Source organism: Amblyomma americanum, chromosome 1 (genome assembly GCF_052857255.1).
Source record: "Amblyomma americanum isolate KBUSLIRL-KWMA chromosome 1, ASM5285725v1, whole genome shotgun sequence".
Classification (NCBI taxonomy): domain Eukaryota; kingdom Metazoa; phylum Arthropoda; class Arachnida; order Ixodida; family Ixodidae; genus Amblyomma; species Amblyomma americanum.
The window spans coordinates 118,892,862-118,917,026 of record NC_135497.1 but is presented as its reverse complement, the minus strand read 5'-3'; the positions used below and the strand labels follow the sequence as shown (position 1 = coordinate 118,917,026).

The window sequence follows — 24,165 nt, the reverse complement described above, 5'->3', positions numbered from 1 at the left end:
TGTCCAACAACCAGATGCAATGCGCAAGCGACCACGGCACTTAGGCTGGACCCTGGTGGAAGAATGGCTGGACTGCACACTGAGCAGATGGCAAAGAATACGATATTGATGCTGATTAATTTTAATGGCGCAAGGACAGCTTTGGCCAAAGAGCGCCATGGCAGAAGGTATTTTTCGTCTACACAAGGTGGGGCCATAGACCAATTTTTCAAGCACTTCACCCCATAGAAGACGAGCACAGAAGACGAGCTTGTACCCACTGGAAACCGGCAGGCACCAGCTGACACTGGCGATCGAACCCCGCACCTCCCACATGCGAGACGAATGCTCAAACTATGAGGCCACCGCTGCGGTGTAAAAGACATGGTTGCTGTTCCTTTCGCGGCTGCGGTACCTCCTAATGCAATGTTCGAAATTGCGATTGCATCAGCAGCAATGTCAACCATTTTGATGCTGTAAAAACAAGCTTTCGCGAAAGCAACCCCGAGCCACAACCGACGCAAGAAAGGGTCCGGACAGAGGTCAAAGCTTCAGCCCAGAGTTCAAAGCGCGCAATAATGTGGACTAGACTGTGATGCTCCCTCGAAACTTGCATCCCGAAAGCTCACCTTCGTGGGATCTTCGAGGAGCTTCATATCTGTGATTCTTGCCGACCATGCCGCATTGGCCTCGCAACCGCCGAAGTGTAATTAATTCTGTGACTCCCTCCTTTCATATGGCAGTGCATTTCTACGATTTAAAACGGAAGTCATTGCGCAGTCTCTGCCAGCACGACTGAAAGTAAAAGTTTTCAGAGAGGGTTCTTCGCGACAGCCTCGTTGAAAAAATGAGAAGAGAAAAATCAAAACTTAAATGTTCTTCAAGCACTGGCCTTCTCTACGTAAAATTCAGGCTCAAATATTTTTTTCATGAAATTTCAGAAAAAGTTTTTGCATCCCGAATCCCCCAAAACGTACAAAATTCCTCGTCACAATGCAGTAAAATAGGCAACAAAATTTTTCAGTAAAGCAGTACGCCTAGACTAGGACTGTCATAAGGACAGTCGTGGCCACTGGGATAGAATGAAACACTGCACACGCCTTGAAATAATATGCGCACTAACAAATCCACGTGACGAGCTTTTTTTCTGGCATTTCAGTTCAGCTGATGTCAAAGCGTTGTAACTCTTTCTCCCGAGCTGCCCCGTCGCCAGGAAAAAGTAGCGGACCGTCCCGTTCTTGCTGGTGAAGGCCTTTTGAGTCTCCGGTGTCTCCGGGGTCTTCACAGGCCATTCATCCATTGGCTCTTCGCTCTTTTTTGGGGGGGCCGATGATCTGGAATAATAACTTCCACCAAAAGATTCACATTGACACTAATTCTCAGGTAGTGGAAACTGCGTATAGAATTCAGTAATTCCCAGCACTTCTGTGTTGCTGGGTGCTTGCCTACAGAAGAGTAAAATTTTAACAGATTTCTCAAGCAAAATGACTATTGCGCTATAAAAATTAGTTAATTCTGATAACCTGTGAACATCTAAGAACAATAAAACTTCGCTCACATACTCAGATGCATGCGAAAATCTGAAGCAAAATTAAAAATCATTCTACCCACTCCCATGCAGTAGTAACGCCCATTGAAATATTAGATTCTTTTCGCGTTAGTAATAAGTAATCCTTCAGCAAACCTCCTGCATCTCTGGCGGCTGACACTTTTCTCCAAAAAAACAAAATCTTCGTCGTGTCCGCGCAGTACTGTGGGCTTGTGCCTGCTCGCACTCCACGTCGAGTGCCAATAAGCGACCGCATCAACACCTCGGATAATACAGGACAAGGCCAGTGAATACGTTGGCCTTTGCATAACGCAACATATCGAAGCAAGCTGCTTTGCAGAAAAGAGGGAAGCGCCGTGAATAAATGTCCTTACTCCCCAGTTTCACTAATTCGCAGTAGAATTTATATATGTTTTGATGTCTGCTTTATTTGTATTTAACTTCCAGCGGCAGGCAACGCTTAACGTGATATGCGAAAAATTGACGACATGATTACGGTAATGTAATGCGCAATTCAGCGACAGCTGGAGGCCTCGGAGGCGTCACGCTTGCCAAGAAACAGGGTCTGTTATTTCTCGCTATCCCATCGCATCCCAGGGGGAAGGCCAGACGTAGCCCGTTTATTAGGGAATAAGCCGTCACCCTCTTCGCATCGTGTGATGCGGGTAGCGACAAATCCTCTATCCAACGCAAACTGCAGCTGATTCTCGGCAGTTGCCGCCTTCTATCCCCATACCGCGGCTGTCAGAACACACTCTCCACTAAGGCTTCTTCATGTAACACCCCTCTCACAACCTTTTTCCGTAAAGTTCCGAGACTGACTCCATTAAAAAGTGCGTTTAACATTGAAATCATTTGTGCAGAACCCCTTCGAAATAGTCTCCCTTACAGTCTATACACAGCTTCCAACGCTTCTTGAGGTCTTGGAAACAGTTGGAAAACGCTTCTTTTGGCAGGGCAGTCAGCTCCTTTGTCGTGGCGTCTTGGATGGTCTCCACGCTGCTCATCTAGCGACCTTTTAGGGCTCTCTGCACACGAGGAAAAAGGAAAAAATCGCATGAAGAGAGGTCAGGCGAGTATGGCGGATGAAGAAGTACTGTAATGCTATGCTTGATGAGAAATTTTGCCACACTGAGAGCAGTGTGCGGCCTTGCGTCATCATGGAGAAGGCTCCTTTGTCCAGATGCCCATAAGTCAGGGTGACGTCGTCACAGTGCATCACTCATGTGTTGAAGCACGCGGATATAAATCTCCCGATTCACCGTCTCCCTTGTGGGACGAACTCGTGGGGTATGACACCTCTGGCATCGAAAAAAAAAACTATCAACATCGTCTTTGTTTTGGTCGTCTGTCGCCGCACCTTTCTCGACGGCGGAGAGCTTGTGGACTGCCATTCGGCGCTCTGCCTCTTTATTTGAGGATCGTATTGAAAACACCATGTTTCGTCTTCAGCAATGATGCTGTCGACGAATGCAGCATCCTTCTCTGCCTCGGCGAGCAAATCAGCGCTAACTGTTTGCTCGCGTGTCCTTCTGGTCCTGTGTGAGAGACTGCGGCACAAGTCTGGCATTCAGCTTTCGTTTCCCCAAGTTCCCATGCAAAATTGGTGGCATGTTGTCTTACTAGCGTCTAGAGCATCTGATAGCAAGCATACTGTAATAGTGCGGTCTTGCTGTACGATTTCCCTGATCCGAGCCACGTTGTTTTCATTCCGTGAGGTTGGAGGACGCCCCTGCCTTGTGTCGTCTTCCACCGACGTTCTCCCCGAAACAAACCTCTTCTGCCCCTCGAAAACTCGCGCCCGCGATAATATCTCGTGCCGTAAGCATCACGAAGGAGCTAATACGTCTCTGTGGCTGTCTTGCCAAGCTTCACACAAAATTTTATGTTCACACGCTGTTCGAGGTGGACATCCATCTCTCCACATTCACTCACAGTGCAATGCGCAGACTAGTGACAACGTATTTTCTACATGTAGTGCCATCTAGCGGCTGCCACAACAATTAACGTAAATAGCCCAGGTTAGCCCTAAAAGATGGCGCTACACATACGCACCATTTGTTGTGGAAAATCATTTCTAGAGGAGCAAATAAATAAGTCTCGAAACTTTACGGACAAAGGTTGTACATGCGCCAGGCGAATTTGCTTTCCCACCCCAACCACATTCCCTCTGCACATCCTGCGCTCGCTAAACATAGACTAAAACATGAAGAAGGCCCGAACACAAGAAGGAGCCACTCGATCAGCGCCCGGCAGCTGCTGGCGCTCTCCTTACGCATGGTCTCCACTTCCGCAGCGGCGCATAGCTCCCACCAGCCGTGCTGGCGGGCTGGCCCTCCGGCTGCGTAGCAGTCCCTCTCTCATTGCGATAAGGTAGTTGTTGGATGATAACAGATCCTGGTGCTGCACAAGTTTCGGCAAGGCATGCGGCGTGGAGATGTTGCCGATCATGCTGCAGAAGCTAAGGCGGCTTCAATGTCAAATACCCAACAAAGCGCGTGGCGCACAAGCCGAACCAAGGAAGCGTCGCAGGCAAGGAAAGCCGAAAGAGCCGCGAAGAATTTTCGCAAGCGATTCTTGAATTTTGGCTACAGTTGCTCTCTGTGTATTGTTTCTGGCTCCGCAACGACCTAACGGCATTAACATTGGCTTGCCACTCTACGCTGCAAGAGGCGTTTCCGACTGCCGACCTCTACTGCATTGCGGATGTGCACCAGCTATCCCAGAATTTTGCGCTACATCGCCGCATGCGGACAGGCAGTTTTCGCTGCGCTTTAAGACACCCATTTCCACGCAAGTACAGGATCTACCGAGAACTATCGCCATAAAGAAAGCGGAGCTTTCAATACGCTTTTTCTCAGCATTTCTGTAGCTCTGCACAGTACGGCAGCACAGCTTTCCCAATTTCGAATATCTTTTCAACCGATTTTTCTTCAAAAAACTGATGCTCGTTGTAAAATTATCATCCTAACGTCTCTATTAAACTGGGAGCGGGGAATCAAAGGCAACAGCTCCTTCAAGTTGCGAGCGCTGCAAGCTGTCAGTCTTTTCCCGATTTTAGTTCAAGGTCAAAGTACTAAATAACTCCTTCATGGTTTCGTTTCCTAGCAGACCAAAATTGTATTGACTTCGCAGAAGTAATGAATAAGCTCCTATCTTTTTCTGTTGTCCTTTTTGAGACAGCCTTGTCATTAACTGTTCAGGTGACTTTCGGCAGCGTACAAAAGCGCTTTTAGTTCCATTTCCCCTCTCTTTAGTTTTGCTTGAGCGCCAAAGTTGAAACCCCGGTAAGAAGCATTCGGTCACAGATTATGTTTCTGGCACCAGAACAGTAAGCTGCAAGTAAGGTATTTGTATTCTCAATCTGACTGCCCCGCATCACACACACTCTTTAAATTTCAGATGGATATTCAATTAACGTAGGTTGAGCAATGGCGGTCGACTGAAGTCGGTTGCGCCGGCTGACTACGCTCGTAGAAATGGCAGCCGCTTTCTTTTTTCAAAGGATCGGAGATGCTAATGAGCATGGTGATTAACTCATAACTTCTCAAGTGCTCCGCTTAAGCGCCTCGACGGAATCCCAACCCTCGCTCAAGCCTCACTCCCACGTAGCAACGAGACTCACCACCTCCCTTAAAAAACAACATATACTGGCGCTGCGAGAAGCAGCCTGAAGGATTTCGGCTGGCGCGCCGGCGAAAAACAGTTATCCACAGCGCCCAATGAGCGCCGTCTCCCGCCTTCTAAACAGACGCATCAGCGATAACGTCGTCTTGCTCGCCAGTGCGCAGCGTGTTCTTGCTTCTTGTGTCAGCTCGCCATTGTGCCTCCCCCCCCCCCCCCCCCCCCCCCCTCCGGCTCTTCACGGTGCCCCTTTTGTCGGGCCTGCTGTCCGTCAACGGCCGGAGGTTCGGAATTGGCTCTTCCGGCTGCGCCTGCGAGACACGCCGGCAGCAACAGCCATCAGCGAGGACTCTTCAAGCTCCCCCCACCTCTAGGGTTGTTTGTCTCCCGGACAGAAACAATAAAACGCGCCTCGAGAAGGGACAGCTGTCGTTACGGCAACACACGTGGGCCGAGTAATTAGAAAGTTAGCAAAGAATGGTGTAATAAGCGAATTACGAAGTCATTCGCCTATTAAAACAGCCACCATGCACCAGCAAGTAAGAAGCTGGGAACAGACTCAGCGAGGTATGTTTCTTTAAAAGGGTCTTAGCTATCCTCTCCAATCTACCTGACCCCGTTCTCACTTTATTTCGATATCCATCATATCATTTTTCTTGAATTATAATGGCGTTCGTCGCGTCACTGAAAATAATAAAAAATGGCACTTCTGGCCAGCTTCCTCGCCCGCTGGGGCACGGAAACACCTTCGCGAAAGGATATTTCCAGCAATGTTCAGATCTCTTGCCCTTCTTCGGGGAAGAGGAAGCGGCAGCTGTATATCCCTCTCGGCTCCCTCCGTTTTGTTCTTATCTATGAGAGCGCGTCCTCTGCATCCAACATGCGCAGACCCATCTGAAACCCATGACCGCGCACGGTCCGTTCTTGAGGGCGCCCACGCCATGACTTACTACAGCTTACTAGGCCGACTTACTGCAGCTGACTACGCTTATGCCATGAGTTTCTAAGCCGACGGCGACGTTGTTCGCTCCCGGAAAAGTCCTGCACAAAACTATTGTCGTTATAGATAGAGCGATAGAGATAAAGAGGAAGAGGGAAGGCAGGGATGCTAACCAGGAGGGTGTTCCGGTTGGCTACCCTGCACTGGGGAAGAGGGATGATGGGATTCAGAGGGGAAAGAGAGAAGTTGCGAGGGGCACAGTCACAATTGGTCCCTTAAGCTGGCCGCTCTCAGGAAGCAAAACAGCATCGCCTTGCAGGCCTTGAGGGCAGTCGACTGCTGGGGCCACGGTCCCGGGATGTTATACTCTGGTAAAGGGCGAGTATCGAGGCGGTCCAGAGCACAACTATTGTCGTTATAAAGTAAAAGAATCTCATAATGGTGACTGGCCGGCATCAGGAACGTCGTACGTTCTGTACCAGGTCTTGCTGTGTCCCTCATTCTCATATTCTGTCCCTCATTCTAGCTGTACCTAGAGGAGACGGAAATCAATTAAATAGGCTGGACAGTCTGGTCGCATGATGCATTGTCTCTCTCACACACACACAAAGAAAAAAGTGCGGAAAGCATGCAATGCAACGCTCCAGAGAACACAGGACAACAAAGAACACAGGACCCTTGCTTGAAGAAAAACGCAACTGAACTACAAATGGTACAGAAAATAGCAGTTCCTTTCATATACAATTCATATGCCAGATTAGATTCACCATCGTCTCTGATGAGTGCTAGCAACATTTTGACGTCAGAAAGAAGAAGAATGATTTCCAGGCTGCGGTCTCTGTATATGTTTAACAATCACCAATTTGGTATCAATCCACAATTGTTCATTAATCCAAGTGCGGGTCGTCAAACTCGGCACTCCCACCGTCACAAGCTGGAAACAATCTTTGCACGTACTAAGAAATTTAAGAATTCTTTTTTTCCAGGCACCATCACCCAGTGGAATGCACTGCCAAGATATGTTTTTTCCGCTGATAATGTAACAGTTTTTGAATAAGGTGTACGAAAAACCCTGGGTTATTTTTTTTACTTCACTATTTGCTGAATCATTTTTCCCCTTTCTACTGCATATCACATGTTTGCATTGCACCCTGTTCCTTTTATATTTTTTTGATTGCTTGCCAATGGTGGTGCTGAAATGCAGTTACTTGTGACCTGTATTCCCTCCCTGCTTGGTCTTCAATGACTGCACTATGTTTTTATGTTTTAAATAAATAAATAAATAGAGTACGGGTGCTACAGGGGAAAGTTTATACTTCAATTTTATTTGTCATGCCAGCCACAGCGTCAAGGAGGAGGGAGAGGAGAACGGGACAAGAGAGTACGAGGAAGTACAGGGCAGTTGGCACATGAAAAAAACAAACAAAAAAATACAAAGTCCGCACACGCTCTGAAGTGCCACGGCAAAAAGACCATTTGAACACATCTTGGGGCATACAGTTAAATCTGAGCGCTAAAAGAATAAATTTCCATTTCTCTCTTTCTCCCTCTCCCCCTGTAATGGCATATGGGACAAAAGCGAGCTTCCCAATTCAAGTTTTAGGACTAAATGCTCCCTGCTTTCGAGCGTTGCTGCCTTCACCTTATTGGCGATAACTTTTGAGGCTTACTTTTTACCTTCTTTCCCTTTTAACATCTAGTCTGCATGCCCCAGAGAAGATGCGTATGTTGACAGTGGACTCTACTTTCGCGCTAATGAGCAAGGACAATTATAAATGAAAACTTGGATGGCAGCCGTCTCGGGCTTCGCGTCTGCACGGTTCGAGAAAATGCAGGAAAGAGACGAAAGATGTGAATGCCGAAGAGCGGCGCGGCCTTTCTGCCGAGAAGAAACCTTAGAGCCGACAGGAAAAACCCGCGTCTGCCAGAAACTTCAAAGGCAGCTGCCTTGGCCCCATCCTAAAATTAGCGCCGGCCCCCATTGAAGCAGGAATGAAGGGAAGCTCGCGGTGGACTAGGATGGCGAAATTTCAGCGTCAGCAGATTGCGGTGATTCCTCGATGCGAAGAATCCCAATAGCATGGGCGGTAATTCCCAGCGGTCATTTTCATAAAGCGCATTGACGATGTACTGCGAACGAAGCGCGCCAAAGCAGCAGAAACTCCGAATAAAGCGAGTTCCGCAAATTGGCAGCGCGTACTGCCGTCGCTGATGCAATCCTAAAAGCAACGGAGCGAACTGTGGGCGCAGCAGTGCTCTTCCTTGAACTGCTGCGCCTGCTGTAAACGTTCGCATCATCGTTGAGGTAGAAAGAACGGAGAAAATCTGCTATGTTGACGAGCGTTTACCCACTTCAGGCACAAATTATTATTCAAAGAGAAGGGTGGAAGGGGAGGGGGGGCCGATAAAATTTTCAGGTTTCACTGAGAAGCATGCCAAGATTGCGCAGAAAAGAAATGGCTGGCGGTTTATCATTGCTAAGCACGAAATACTGTGCGAAAGCGCGGTTTTTTGCTGTTGGACACCACCGCCACGTAGGCGGGACAGAACCAGAGAGCCAGTTATGCGCCTTTCTTTTCCTCAAACCGCCGCGGTGGCTCAGTGGTTATGGCGCTCGGCTGCTGACCCGAAAGACGCGGGTTCGATCCTGGCCGCGGCGGTCGAATTTCGATGGAGGCGAAATTCTACAGGCCCATGTACTGTGCGGTGTCAGTGCACGTTAAAGAATCCCAGGTGGTCGAAATTTACGGAGCCCTTCACTACGGCGTACCTCATAGCCTGAGTCGCTTTGGGACGTTAAACCACCATAGTCTAAACCAAACCTTTCCTCAAAATCAACGAAGTCTAAACGTTCTGCTGGTTTTAAGGAAAAGAAAGGCGCATAACTGCCTCAGTCTGAATGTGGACGCCACCGCCTACTCACAGCACGATTGAGGTCTCCTCTGAACCAGTGAGCCAGTTACGCCTTCTACTCAGCGCCTAAACATCCGTACACAGACGCACACCGCTGAAACCAGGGGAGTGCGGCTAAAAGACCTTTCGCGCTAAATATCTCCATCCTTCCAGCTGCTTCCGTCGGTATCTCTACATCGTGACTCAACATTGGTTTCAGGGCCTCATTTAAACTGCTTTTGACCCATACCTATCATGATAAATTTTTATGTACACAAATCAGCACATCTGAAGCATTTTAAAACGCTCATCTTTGCGAAGGAAACAAAATAAAATGCACAATGATTGGAGAAGTACCGTGAGCATCCGTCCTAGAAATATTTTTTTTTTGTTCCCTTGGTATGCCTGGCTTGAAATGGTTCTGCTGACGATTCTGCATATTGCGGCACTTTATTAATGTATTGCCCACGTTTCAGCGTGCTCCACCTTTCTTCGCGGGGATCTGACAGTATTCAGGACGCGTGTATAAGTGTGCCCGAAGCGCCTTACATGCGAGGCAGATTCTGCAGTATCAATTATACGTGACTTCTCCGGTAGCCACTTTTCTAAACAAACTGCTGTCATTTATCGGCCATGTCGTTCGGTCTATACCGAGTGCCTTTGTGAAAATTCCCGTCGCTTTTTCATCGTCGATTAGTAGCACACATGCCTGTGGTCTTCTCTGAACCCCACATTTTCTCAGTATCCTTCGGCGTGAAGGACATTTATTCCATGCAAAAAGATGAAGGCAGATGAGTCGACAGCACTTCCGCTAAACCCCGTTTCTAACGCCCACTGACAGCCTATAGCTCGCGTAAACCACAAAGCTTTCCCTAATATCAACGCGTATATAACTGTTCCCGGCACCTCGTTCGCGTCACACGCGCATTTAATTAAAATAAGAACAAAGTCGCGTGATATTCGCGTCGGAACGCTGAAAGCCGGAAAGCATGCCAATTCAGCAAGGGCGCTGTTCCCCGGGGATCCAGAGTTTCCGAAATTCCAGTTTAGTGACGTCAGAGTTCTTAATCAGCGACCAGCCAGCCAGCCAGCTGGCCAGCAGCAGCAACAGCGCAAGTATTTCAAGAACGCCGCCACAAACCAACAGTCGTCGCGCGTCGGCTCGTTGCCTCTGTGCGTACCTTCTGAGTTTTCAGCGCGGTGCGGACGGCGGCACTCGCAGGGAAACGAGCGCAGCCAACCGGCGCGTGCAGCATTTGCCCGCATCACGGGAAGCATCGCTTTGATATACTCAGCTTTTTTATTATTTTCACCATTTAGTACTCTCTTTCCGTCGACCAGACAGGGAGCACTGTTGTAAGGCAGCTCCATTTCACCACGATTTCGACATTTATGCTTTTTTTTATTATTTGTCCGTTCCCTCTCCTTGTTTTCCTTTTCGCTGAATTAAAAACTCACGCGCACTAAGCGGTAGCTCGGTTCTGAGAAGGCCTCTGCGGAACGACTCTCGGTTTTAAGAGGCGCACGCACGCCACGCAAATCGCGGGCCGAGGTTTCGCGCAACTTGGGTGCGCGAGCTCTCTTTGCCGCCGAAAGTTTCGCTCCTCTCTCGCTCGTCTCTATCTCCGTACCCGTCCCTACGGTGGTGGGCTAGGCGCCTTTTACGCGCACCACGGTACGAGCCCGCACATCATGTGGGAGTGGTAAGCGCTCTCTGCAGGCTCAACAATGGCGATGGACGCCGACCGCGTTAGTATGAGTTAAACGATGGAACGTAGGCTGTTGCCCGGAAAAGTTAACCAGATGCACGAAAATGTCCTCCGAAAGATCAGCCCTCACATGCTATCCACGGCAGCACACAGAAGGCTAGTTTCGAGTGAAAGTTAAATACATATGCTCCTAAAACGAAATGAATTCCTGGGTGCCGACAATGAAGTAAGAGCGAGAGAGAAATGCCAACTTTTCTCAATCTCAGTTTAAAACCCTGTGCAGTCTACAGCGAATTCTCGCAAATAGGCGCGCGTGATTTATTAACTGTCATTCGGGGAAAAGTGAGCTACGTGTACCTGCTATGTTTTTTCTGGCAATGTCTTGCAAACATGATGACGAGGATGAAGTTTAATGGCTCAAGGGCAGTTTTGGCTGAACTGCGCCATGGCACAAGGTATTTTTGTTACAAAAGGTGGGGTCGAAGACCCATTTCCAAGCATTTCACCCAGGAGAAGCCGAGCACCAGGCCAGGCGGAAAGCTTGAAACCATTGAATCTCAAGTGGGTACCTGACGGCACTGGGGATCGAACCTCGCACATCCCGCATGCGAAGGCTTTGAAACATGCTCGTAACCATTACGTAGGCAATATACCAGCAATTATTCGAAAATAAACTTCGCCGCGCTTTACTTTCCACAACGTCTCTTGAAACCGACGGACTTATTACATGCTGTGATGGAGCAGAACCTCCAAATGAAAAATAATGCTTTTCGCTTAGACTGACATTGTTCTACCTAGTGCTTTTTTTTTATAAATATATTGGTGGACGGAGAAGCAAGCTTGCAGGTAGGAAAAGTCCTGCAATTACCACACCTAAAGAAATAAGGCAGCCTATTTCTTGCTCATATTCGAGAAAAATTTGGTCACCTTTGCATGTTTTTTTCTTCGCACTTTATTTTGTTGTCGCTTCTCGTGGAGCGCGAGAACTTGATCCAAGCTGGGTCCTGGAAGCAAAAGCGTAAAAGGTCATGCGGAGCATAAAAAGGGTCGCCTGTACCAAAAAAAAAAGAAGAAAAAAAAACAAGCTGCTCCCCCGTACAAGCGGCTGTCGGGCGGGGCCGAATTTCCAGGCATTGTGTCCTGTCCTCGTTGGGCGGAAATCCGAGAGACCGCGTGCCGGACAGGAAGAGGGACAAGCGCGGCGGCGGCGTCGGTGTCGCGTTGCCGCGGGCTGCTCGCGCCCGATCAAAAAGCGGCGGCGCCTGGCTGCGCGACTCGGCGGCTGCCGAAACCCCGAGGCCGCCTCCGGGGGGTGGGGAGAAAGCCGCCTGAAACAAAGGCCGCCGCTCCAACGACGGGAGAGCCAAGCGGCACAAAGCCGAGCACGGGCGTCCCCCATTAAAGGAACGCACAACAACAAACCACCCGGCAAAAGGGGAGGAGTGGAGTAAAGAAAATGCCGCTTCGAAAGAAGAAGAAGAAAAAAAAGAAACTTTATTGATCGCGCCGTGAGGAAAAGCACGTTCCGCGCGAGTTTTCCGGACTTGTTTCCCGGGCCCATCTGTCTAGCCGCCTTAGATCGTTCTGCCTGTCGTTCCGCTTTCCCCTCGTCGCTCTCTCGAATTCGCGACGCAGACGCATCCTGCCTGTGCCGCCACAAGTGCGCAAGCCGGCAGCGACGACGACACCGGCTACGAGCAGAGAGAGACGTAGCCGGCAAAGGATAAAAGGCCGGGAAAAAGAGAATCGCGGGGAGAAGACCAGGGGCCAGCCTCCCGGAGAAAGAATGCGACAAGGGGCGCAGCAGCGGCAGCCTGAGCGCGCCCGCCGCTGCCGGGGCCGAAAAGGACACCGCGAGAGGCAGTCCGGTAAAGAATGTTCCAAGGGCCAATTGTGTGCGTGCCTCCTTCCCCGATACACACGCACGCACAGACGGATTCCACCGGGCCGCGTCCCGCTCTCGGCGCGTGTGGCCCCGGCGCGCAACTTCATAAAGCCCCTCATTCCTTCGCTCCGAGGGGTCCGCGCGCGCGAGCGCCAAGGCGGAACTCGGGCCTAAAGAGACGCGCAGAAGAGAACAAAGGCCACCCTTCCGTACGGAGTCAAAATAAACACGGCGGGTGAGGTGAAAGGAAAACACGACCCGTCAAGAGCCTTTTTTCTCCTGCTCTTTTGCCCCCGTGTGCTCGGGCGGAGCGAAAATTGGCAACGCGCGCGGGATCAGAGTGACGGAGAAGAAAGTAATGATCATGAACAACTGGAGAAGGATGCTCTAGGGAAGTCTGTTTAAAGTAGCGCTTTCGTAAGGTCGCTAGAGGGCGAAAAAAAACGACGAAAATAAAGTGGCACAGCCGACGACGCAAACCCCCGAGGACGTTATTAAATTAATAAGAAACACCGGACCACCCGCCCTGTCCGTGCTCATTCGAGCCTCGTGATCGACACGAAAAGAAAGCCTCTGGCTGTGCCGATCCTGAAACTACGCTAACGGTGCTGAACCCAGCTCGGGCCCGAAAACAGGGCAGCAACGACACGAGACGGGGGAATAGATTTTCTTTTGTCTTTTTCTTGCGCTTCCTGGGTCGCACAGTGGGACGTCGGAAGCCTTTCAGAGTTCCCTGAAATCCTACGTGTACACAGAGCTCGATGAGCGGTCCCAAGTTTGTTCGTCATTCCCTCTTTCCAGGCCGCATGACGACACCCACATGGACGGCTTGAGTCTCCTATGAGAGCTCAGAATAAATAGACTCGAAAAAGAAGAAAGAACAAGAGAAGCCCTGCCATGAAAGCGAAGTTTTGAGCGGAGAAATAATTTCCGTCGGAGTCTGTACCGCAATGGGCATCGGAGCGACCGCTAATCTTCGTTCTCAATCCCGATTACGCCGGCACCACTCGACACGAAATGAGCTGGGGCTGTTCTTGCGCTGTTTTATTCATGAGCGGTGCAATACCGACCGGCTGGCCAAGCTACGCGGCTAAGGGACGAACCAGCTGCGGACTCTTAACGTCTTCTCTCATCTAGCCGAGACTGCCAGTGCGTTGTCCTGAGACTACGACTAAACACATTACGCCCGGGAGAGAGAACGTTGGCAGCGAGAAATCAAATAGCCCGCGCTCTCATTTATTTCTGGTCGACGTAAGGTGTGATACTGTGCCGGATTGTTTTCCTGCTCTGCGAACTTCGCCTGTTAGGTCCTGGTCAAACTGCCTACAAATTTTGCGCGCACAAAGCTCATGAATTTTACGTTCTCTGCTGAGCGTATCAACTTGTCATGAGAAATCACTTTAGGGACACCTTGCGTGCACCGCAACTTGAAACCATGCCTTTTTTTTTGGGAGGGGGGGGGGGGTAGCTTGCATTTATAGAAAGCACATCACGATAGGCTTTTGTACGTATTCGCATTTTACTTGGAGATATGTGCAGAGAACGGTAACGAAAGTAATGCATTTCAGACGTAAACAGCTGAGTAAGCGACTAGGAAACAGCATCTATTAGCTTTAATGAGCTTGTGCTTGCAATATACGGCGCATCCAATAGCTTTAACTAACAGGCAGTGGTCTTTGAACCTCGCTAAATTGAGCACAGATCAGCACTACAGTCTGTGGAGCAAAGTGAAGCACGTGTATTGACAACCCATTTTTAAAGACTCGTTCGACGATCATATTCAGCGGCTAACGCCTCAATAATGAAAGTTTTGTGGCAGATTATTCCCGCACTGACCAGGCTTCGCCAGGGAGAGGAGGGAAGAGGGATGCCATAGTCTGCGAAAAATGTCATAATGGAAGCCTGCCTCGGAAGACGCGGTTGGGCAATGTGCCTTATTACTACAGTAAGGAAAAAGCATACATGCGCGAAAGATATAGCGCCGTGGAAGAAACGGCTCATGCATTTTTTTTATATACTCCCCGCTTCCCTACACATCTAATCACGCATCAGCCTTAAGGACTCGTGAAATCCATTTTATATCCACTCGAGCGTTTAAAGGACGTTCACTTCTTGATTAGCTCGAAAACTAGACTGGTTCACTTGATTAGCTACTTTGTGCCGCTTTGTTTTTCGCATATAGCTTTGATGGTTTTATGGCTTTATAACATAAGCATTCATACTGTTTCTTTCTTTATTTACGCCTTACCAAGGCCTATTCGCCTTGCTTTTTCATACAAGGCGCTAGGCGTTTTGTGCTAAACAAAGTGACATCAAATAATTTCGAGAGTTTTCCCGCAGATTGAGGGATGGGCACGGTAAGTGAAAAAAAAAGTGATAAGATGAACAGCAGAGCAGAGCACTTCGAAAGGTAGCGGACTCTTGTCGGTTAGCTCGTTAAGATGCGCGAATGTTAAATGGTCTCAGAGTGTACCGAACAGGGGATAGCAGCGGCACGTTATCAGTCAAATACGCTCGAGTGGAAGTCCAATGTTCTCCTTTGTTAATTTTCATCTTTGCTTTGCGTCCCTTCCGCCGGCCTCTCCCAGTCAAAACTCACTAACTGGAGTTTCCGAAAAACACGGGTGGGACGAAATGGAAACCAACTTGAACCCCAGTTGGGGTTTTTGAAATTCCTGCCGGAATTTGTTCACTGGACTGTAGGTCATGACAGCCCAACGCGCCGGCCAGTCAAAAGCGTTATGGATGGAGCCTCTCATCGTCTCCAGAAACAGCCGCCTCAAACATTACGGTTCGATTCAAATAGATAGATAGATAGATAAAGAGGAGGAGAGAAAGCCAGGGATGTTAACCAGAAAGGGGTTCCGGATGGCTACCCTGCACTGGGGAAGAGGGATTAGGGGACTAAAAGGAGGAAGAGAGAAGGGAAAAAAGGCATAACAAGTGCGGTGCGAGTAGCCGGAAGATGTGGCGGGGTCGACAACTCGAGTCAAGAAAATTTTCCAGCACTGCTCAGGCAGCAGCGGGAAACGCGCGCCAAGTGCCCAGCCTGAGTTCCAGGGCCGAACGAGCGGGGCAAAGACGGCCGATACGGCGGCGCTGGACAGCGAACGAGCTCTCGGTAAAAAGCAGCGCTCGCCTTTTCCGCGCAGCCCCAGTGTGAAAATAGCGGCCCGTAGCTGAAGCTGCCGCGGTGTCGTCATTACGGCCGACATTAGGAGTGTAAACTGGAATGCAAATTAAACGCCACCAATCTCCGGACGCGTTTAGCCGTGTAAGCGGAGAGAAATTAAGAACTGCCTTGATCGGCGGTGGCGCCGACGCCTTTTCAGCCGGCCTGGTGCTCGCGTATGAGCGAATTAAAACCGAGAACGGCAGGTCCGGCCGCTTGCCGGGTCAATCAGGCCCATTCGTCGTGCCGTCACGGAAGCCGGCTCTTAGGCTCCGGCTAATTACTCGCCGCGACGCACCGCCGACGCGCCCGCCACCCTCTCTTTCTCTTTGCCCCTCCTTGTACGCAGGCGCGAGAATCGAAGAGCCCGGTCGAGCGTGTTTTCGATTGAAACTCTCGGGGAAAAGAAAAGGCCGCCGCTCGGAGGAAAAGGACACTTTAATTACCAGAAACAGCTGGCGAGAAGGAGCAAAAATAACGGGGTGGGTGGAGAGCGCGCGCGAATTCCTGGCGCCGAAGGGGACCGCGAGCGCGCTGTCTCACGCGCCGCCGGGGGTATACGGAGGCCGGGGGAGGGGGGTGTGCCGCTTTTCCGTTGCTGTTGCGGAAGCCGCGGCACTGGAGACGTGAACACTTTGCTGCCCGTGTTGACGTCCAACGCAAGACGCCGCGTGCGCTGCGCCGCAAGCTTTTCCGTTCTTTTTTTCGGTGTCACATACAGAACTTTAGGGGAAGGATGTAAAAAGCACCGTCACAATGAAACCAAATTAGGAGCGCCCTAGATATAGCGGCACTTACTGTCTTTGAATTGCGTTGGGTTTCTTGTTTCTTTTTATGAAATCAGCAATCTCTCATATATACTCACAGATTGCTTGTTTAACAGTGCTTTAATACAAAAAGCGCTTTGGCCAAATGAAATGTTTAGAGGGGCATACAAAAGTGTCTTTACTCGCGGCCACTGGTGCTTCAAAGTCACATTTTCACCCTGCTCACTGTTAAAACAAGTTGACGTCCCGGGCACCACGACGTAACGCCAAATTCAGCGACAGCTGATACAACTATACCGTGAGGCCGCTGGGGAACCACAGACGATCACACATAGAGACCAACTGTGCCCAAACTGGTTGTCCCGAAACAGCACACGTGAAACGCGTTCTCGGCTCCTTCGGCTTTCACTTGCCTCTGAAGGTTCCTTGCTTCGGCATGTGCGACACGCATTGTGAGGTATTGGCGCTGAAGCTGCCTTGCCTCAGTTTAAGCAGAACGCCCCGCGGAGCCTTAATTCACACCGCAACCGGCGTTACGCATTGAGGGTTCTTGGTGCCTACTGGCCTCGCATTCCGTGTTGCACGAAGTGCGCGAGCTCGCCTATTTTAACGCGACAGCGTTAAGGCTTCCGTTCTGCAGAAATTCTGGCGTTGTCTTCGGCGTCGTCGGCGTTGTGAGGGAAAAATTCCCGGAGAAGCAACCAGGCGTGCCACCCAGGTCACGTGACCTTGTGGTGTCATCCCAACCGGCCCACCAGATTGTGAGCAAACTGACCACAGTGGTAGGTGGCAGCTAAATTAATGATTGATCCCTCGGGAAGAGCAACCTGAGTCGCACAAGCCCCACCGGTGGAAGCACCTGCCATCGTAGGGAAGTGGCGCATCGCTTAACGGCTGCACCACTGCGCCAGGAGTGGTATGAGGACTCCCAGGGATCTATGATAGTAAAGTAGAGAATGACCAATTCCGCATATATGGGGCATTAATTAACCCATTAACGCTATCGCGCCATGCCCTTCAGGCCGAGCTTAAGTGTCGCCTCCAATTTTCTTTCTCGATTTCGAGCACGTAAAGGCATGGTCTGTTATCGGCGGCTTTCCTATCACAGGTCATCTCGTGAGCGTGATGAGAGATCGCAGAGGCCTCGTTGTTTGTGATGTTGACAGCTGTCGATTTAATATGAGACGCGGCAGAATAAAACGATGCGAGCAAGTCTGTGCAAAACAGGTCGTCGCCGAACGGCAAATGTGCTGTTTACGAAACCTACTGTAGCGCCACCGCTTAGGCTCGCAGCGGCGAAGAAGAACCGATGGCAAGCACACGCGCTCGGTGTAGAACACGCCAGACTACCGGTTCTTCTCTCCTTTGGGGCATTTGCCAGAGGATATGTCCTAAAACCAGTGTGCTATCAAAATTATTTTCTTTAACATAAAATTCAACCTCGTCTAGCTTAAATGAGTCAATGTTTCATAACAGTGTTTGAATGCGCCAGGCACCCTGGCGATCCCCCACTGTGGGTATGTGCCACTCCAACCGAGGACAACAACAATAGCAACCGGTGTCAGCGGACGCGGCCTCTCAGGATCCTGCCTCGCCACCTCGAAATAAATGTGGCCCCTGTTGCCCCATTATTGGTGTCTACGGACAGCCCCTGAGCACCCGCAACCGGCCATTCGGAGCTTCCAGCGCCCGCCACTGTGTCCCAGCATCGACGACTGCCGTCCCAGCCGTTAAGCCACACCGCCTGCAGGCCATGGCCCTGCCGCAGGACGAGTGGCGCCCGCCCAGCATCCGTAATCCTGCTACGTTGCGCCTCCCGCCTTTCCGCCCGCGCTCACCGGTCGCCTGGTTCACGCAGGCTGTCTCTCTGCTTTATGCCAGCGGCATCAGTTCCCAACCTTGGTACTTCCCGCTGGCCAAGTGGAGCATACCCGGTGAGCTCTACGATCAGCTCCACCTGCCGCCGCCGGACAAAAATTTTGTCTACGGAACGAACTCTTCCTTTTGCAGGCATTTCGGCGCGCCTTCGTTTTGTGTCATTGCGAAGGCGCACATTGATCTCGTGCCTCAGGCCGCCACTTCGACTGTCGTACCCGCACCGCTTCCTACCTTGGCACCTGTTCACTATCCGCACTGCAGCACCAGCCTTTACACAGTTCCGGTCGGGGTTCCCAAGCCTGCGGTTCCTACCGGTTCTGAGAAACGTGCTGGCTCGGAGCTTCCTGCCGAGCACACATCTGCGCTCACCACGGTCCTCTCTTCTGCCTACGCCATTGCGCACTCGAGTGACGCGCAGATAGTCTCCCTCACCACGACTCCGGACAAGTGTAACCGTCGCCTTACTGCGACACAGCAACATTCATCTTTGGTGCCACCTTTTCCCCCTATGGTTGGTACGTCCTATGACGAGACTCGCAACACTCCTGTCTCTTAGTGCCTCACCAAATAGAGTGTATTGTTCGCGCCCATACTACGACATCGTAGGCCCTACGGACAGCGCTGCTGGCCACTTGGCCGTACCAACCACCACCGGATTGTGTCGACGCGAGGTTCTTGGATACTACGGTACTTCCCCACTCTTTTCAAGCCGTACTGACCAGCTGGGATATCCACGGCACCCTGAGTGTATGGTGCCACCGCCAACACCCGCAAGTTCCGGACGTCACGATATTTCCCAGCCGCACGTACTGCCAAGGTTCCTTCATGCCTCGCTTACCTCCACCTCACAATGGCGTCAATCTCAACCCGCCACGAGCCCACTGTGGTATACTTCTCTCAGCTACATTCACCACGCCTGCGCATCAGTCCCCGCGGCATCGTATGCACTAGCGATTGCATCGGCCGTTGGCCGAGAACCTTCGCCGCAGGCGTTCCCCACACTGTGTCCCAAAGGTTCCCCCACCTTCCTGCGTGCTCAAGCATCTGCTATCGTCAGCGCATTTGCCGTGCAGCGCGCGTTTTCCTGCATTTTCCACCAGCAGACCGATGCTGCCATCTTCACCAGCTGCCTGCATGGTCGTCCCGACTGCCTGTTTCTTGCGTTTTTCCCAGCCGCGACCTCATGAAGAGGCCGTTTCCCTACCCCCTCGTCTCACCGCCCGACTATCATCTGACACGGACTCATTCTGTAGAAAGCGCTGCTGTGTTCTCTCTCGAACTATACTTCACATTTCTCTTGTCTTCGTTTTCTCAACCCGAGGTCCGAGAGAGGGGACTCTGTAGCACCACAACTTCGGCTCGCGGTGACGAAGGAGATGTGATGGCAAGCACGCGCTCGGTAGAACACGCCAGGCTACCGGTGTCAGCGCACGCTGCCTCTGATGCGCCTGCCTCGCAACCTCCAAATGAATGTGGTCCCTGCTTACCTCATTGCCACTTGAACGGGGTCACAATTTCGCGCAGATTTGAGCCTTCGACAGTTCTAGGTAGCGTTAAAGGCCCCGGTCTCCAGAAAATCCGGTGTCGGCGTTGTTGGCGTCGGCGATATGAGCGAAAAAGCACGAGCAAGGCTCTAGCAGGTGGTCCCCAGAGAGCAACCTAGGAGGCAGGTGGGCCACCTAAGTCAGGGGACCTTGCTGGGCCACCTAAGTCAGGGGACCTTGCGGCGTCATCATAATTAACCTGCACACCGGATAGTGAGCTAACTGCCAGCCGTGACAGGTGGCAGTTAAATTAATGATTGAACGCTCGGGAAGAGTTACGTGGGCCGCACAAGGCCCACCTCTGGGAGCACCTGTCACCGCAGGAGGGTGCCGCATCGCTTACCACTGCGTCAGGAGTGGTATGAGGACTCCCAGGGGTCTGTGAATGTAAAGTAGAGAATGACCTACTGCATATGTGTTAATTAACCCAGTACGCTATCGTGTCATACCCTTAAAGCGGAGTGTCTTCCTCCAATTTTTTTCTTTCTTTCTCGTTCACGGTTTGTGATCAGCTCTCCCGACGCAACAAGTAGGCTGTAGTAGAACGTTATTGTGGGCTTGTTAGTTCATTTCAGTATTTAAAGCCAGGACTGCACGAATAAGACAGGAAAGGAGACATAGAAATGAAAACTAGAGCAGCTCTTGTGGTGTCGTTTCGGTTTCTATATCTCCTGTCATGTCATATTCGCGCAGTCCTACCTTTATACAATAGTTACCATTGCGCTTGTTGTGATCTCATGCTGCAGTGGTCTTTATGAAGCCATTCACCGCACGTGAATCCAATAACGAAACGCTCTTCATTAAAAACATTTAACAGCGTTCTATCGCTCCTCCACTGCGTTGTCCACTACTACTAATTAACTTGCCATCAAGGCGTGTAACAGGAACCAAATTTTCTACTCTTCACTGCGTCTACATCACTCGTCCTCGCCATTTTTCCTTACATCGCATTTTCTACGTTTCACATTGTTTAGTGGCAGCTGCCTCCGCTCATTGTTTGAAGGCTTCTCAGTTCGGAAGTGAATGAGAAAGAAAATATTTAAATAACCGAAAACTTTCACAGCCTTTCACGGCGTGCCTCAAGCATTGAGACAAATATTGCCGTTTGCAGATGCCGCATTTAGCCGTTGTTGGCAGACGGTCCAGTCCAACCGAACCAGCCTTCTTCGGCTGTTTAGCCAGACATTTCCACATTATGTCGCGCGATGTTTTGCGCATAAAACTGATTGTGAAAAAATAAAGCAGCCTATGCCAGCCATTATTTCATCTCAAAGTGCCTGGAATAATACACCTGCTATTCCATCCTCTATACGAAAGGATTTTCTTAGGCGTAAAAACCGCGATCGGTGAACCCACCGACGGATCCGTCTCTAACGTACAAAACTTCAATGCTGGGCATGTTATGTAAGGGACTGAATCTGGCGAAGACGCCTTCGCTGTGTGCTGCGCCAACGTTTGCGTACACAGACGAGACATATCGGCGCAATATATTAAAAAAAGTGCTACCACGCTTCCAAGCAGTCAAGACTTTTTGCTGAAGGCGCTCTCCCCCACCATTAGCCAAATACTCTGCAATGGCAGGTTTAGTGTAAAGTACTACTTACACTGATGTCAACTACAAACTATCGATTAGGTATATCCTCTCCAGACCCTTCAGGTTGCGAATTTGCTTCTGGACCGCGGCATGGCTACTGCAGCATCGCCAGTGGTTAAAAAATATATAGATCGTATGAGGAACTCTCCTCACCACTTTAGAGTTTGAGAGTGCCAGGGATGCTACTAGAGTACCGTTGAACGAATGACGTCACAAAGTGACGTGACCTAGGTAGCCCGCCTAAGTTGCTTCTCCAGAATTTTTCGCTCACAGCGCCGAAGACGACGCTGGATTTTCTGCAGATCGAGAGCCTTAATGCTATCGCGTTAAAAACAATAAAGCGCTGAGGTTTTTTTTTTTAGAAGCAGAAAACGGATTGTGAAGTTGAAAGCCCCGAAGCGACACGTGAGCTATATGAGGGATGCCATACTGGAGGGCTGCGGATAGTTTCGACCACCTGGGGCTTTTAAAGAGCACTGACATCGCACACCACAGGGGCGTTTTTGTATGTCGTCTCCGCCGAACCACGGCCGCCGAGGGCAGGATGGAATCCGCGAATTCGGAATCAACAGCCGAACGCCCAAGCCACTCGCCCACCGCGACGGGTAGGAGCAGAAAAGTACGCGCTACTAAATATATCTCGTAGCTCGCCTATAGAACATACTCGCAGCCCGCGCGCGCGCACTAATGGACTCGCGCGCACAGGAAACAAACAACAATATGCACAATTCCACCTGGCTTGCTCAATACCACTTTGGCGCTGCTGTTGCATGCACTTCAACTGCGGTGCCAAACTCGTTTCCTGTCGGGGCGAGTTTCCAAGGCGCACACTGTCAGAACTACTTGTGCCTTTTTGCGTCGGTCTGAATCTGCCACGCACCCGCCGCAAAAAGATGGGGCGACATTTACCATCGTAAACCCGCATTCGCGGGGGTTCTGCAAGGCAAACAAGCGCGGTTCGTGCAGAAGCAGGCGGCAGATGCCGCGTAACGGCATGAAGGCACGAGTGCAAAAAGACGGGAGAGAAGCCAATGCTGCCGGGAAGCGCGCGGAAATGTTTGACTGCGCGATGTCGGATTGCCAGCGCCGGTGCTGAAACACGAGCTTGAGTAAGTTGGTCGATAATCATCGTGGCTGCCGCCATAACAGCTGTCACAACAAGGGCCATCTACACGCTGCGCAGTCGAGACACGGCGCACTCCTTCATTTCGTGCTTGGTCACAGGCGGCCGGAAGCAGTGAACGGCGTAATACGCTCCGCTGTCGGCAGACAACGGCGGCACGCGCCGGGGCTCTAACACTTTCACACGCGGGTCATTTATCTTCGGCACCGGGAAAATGAAAAGCAGGAACACGACAAAATAAAGGGAGAATTGGGGGCGAAAGGAACAAGCTGGCATTAGGGGGCGGCGTCCCGAAACCCACAGAGGAGAGGCGTTACGACAATAGCGGGCGCGATGTGCCCGCCAACCGAATTTGTGTGTGGATTTTACCTCCAGCCGCGCCGAGAAGTCTGCTGTTTTAGCAAAACGAGTAAAAAGAAGGAGAGAAAAAAAAATTGCACCTATGTACGACACTGACTCGTACAAAATCAAGTATGCGCGTCCATTGTGTGTTTCGTTTGATAGTGAAAAAAAACCAACAAAACTCTACGTCATCCTGAAACAGTAATGGCGAATAAAATGGCGCTGTTTGGACTGTTCACGCCATTTCAGAGAGAACTTTGCGAACAGGCCACGTTTTGTCGTACTGAAAGCGCACGCATGGCAAGCGCCGGCGACTGTTAAGCCTGGTGCACGACGACGTATAGTCAAACGACAGGCTCCAACAGCAACCAGCCTTGAATCGCGAGGCACGGGGACTAATTCTGTCCTCGCTTTCTGGCTGCTCCCCTAAATAGCCCGCCTTTCTCAACTTTAACAGCGCAAACTCATAATGTAAACTGCCTTTCGTTACTCGACGTCCAGATTGAACGAATCCGCCGCTCCGCAGGGAGCACAGCTTTGTTTTCCCGAGCTTTCCAAAACCTGAAGCTTCACGACGCAGTTCACCCGGTCCACGTTTCCAGATCAGCGCACTTTGAGCCCAGGCGCCGCGCTGGTGCGCGACCCGCGTTATGGCTTGACGACAATATTGAAATCTTGCTTCCCCGCAGCCAGGCCGAGTCCGACAACGGCGTTTTTTTACGGCCTTGTCTTTCACAGTCGGCAGTAAAACGCGCTCGTCCCACAAATTTAGCGGCACTCGAGTAAACTGGCAAAAGTCGTTATGGCTGCGCTGTCAACGGGCCCCCGGCAAGAGAAGCCGAACCAAGGGGCGCGGCCTTCCTTCTATAAAGCGAGGCGCACGTTTCGAAATGCCCAGCCTGCTCCCTACCGTCGCTGCACAATAAAAGGAAGTTATGCGGTCGGCTTTAAACAAGTTACAGAAGGCGCACTGGCACAGGCAGACTCCTCCGGCTACTGCGCTGCCTGATCTCAAGTGCGATCAGTCCAAAGCATCCCATTAAAACCGCTGCCTGCGCGGGCGAACACGATCCATTGCGTTCCAGTGAGTTATGAAAGATCGATGAACGTCGCTGTTGTCATTTAGACTCGGGAACGAGAAGGAGAAAAGACGGGCGCGTAAGAATA

General features: G+C 50.8%; 1 protein-coding gene across 1 annotated transcript in view; it reads right to left on the bottom strand.

Moving 5' to 3' along the window:
- LOC144113543 (protein APCDD1-like) overlaps positions 1 to 24,165 on the bottom strand; it is a 187,498-nt gene that overhangs the window by 149,441 nt on the left and 13,892 nt on the right. The gene's annotated exons all lie outside the window — the stretch shown is intronic.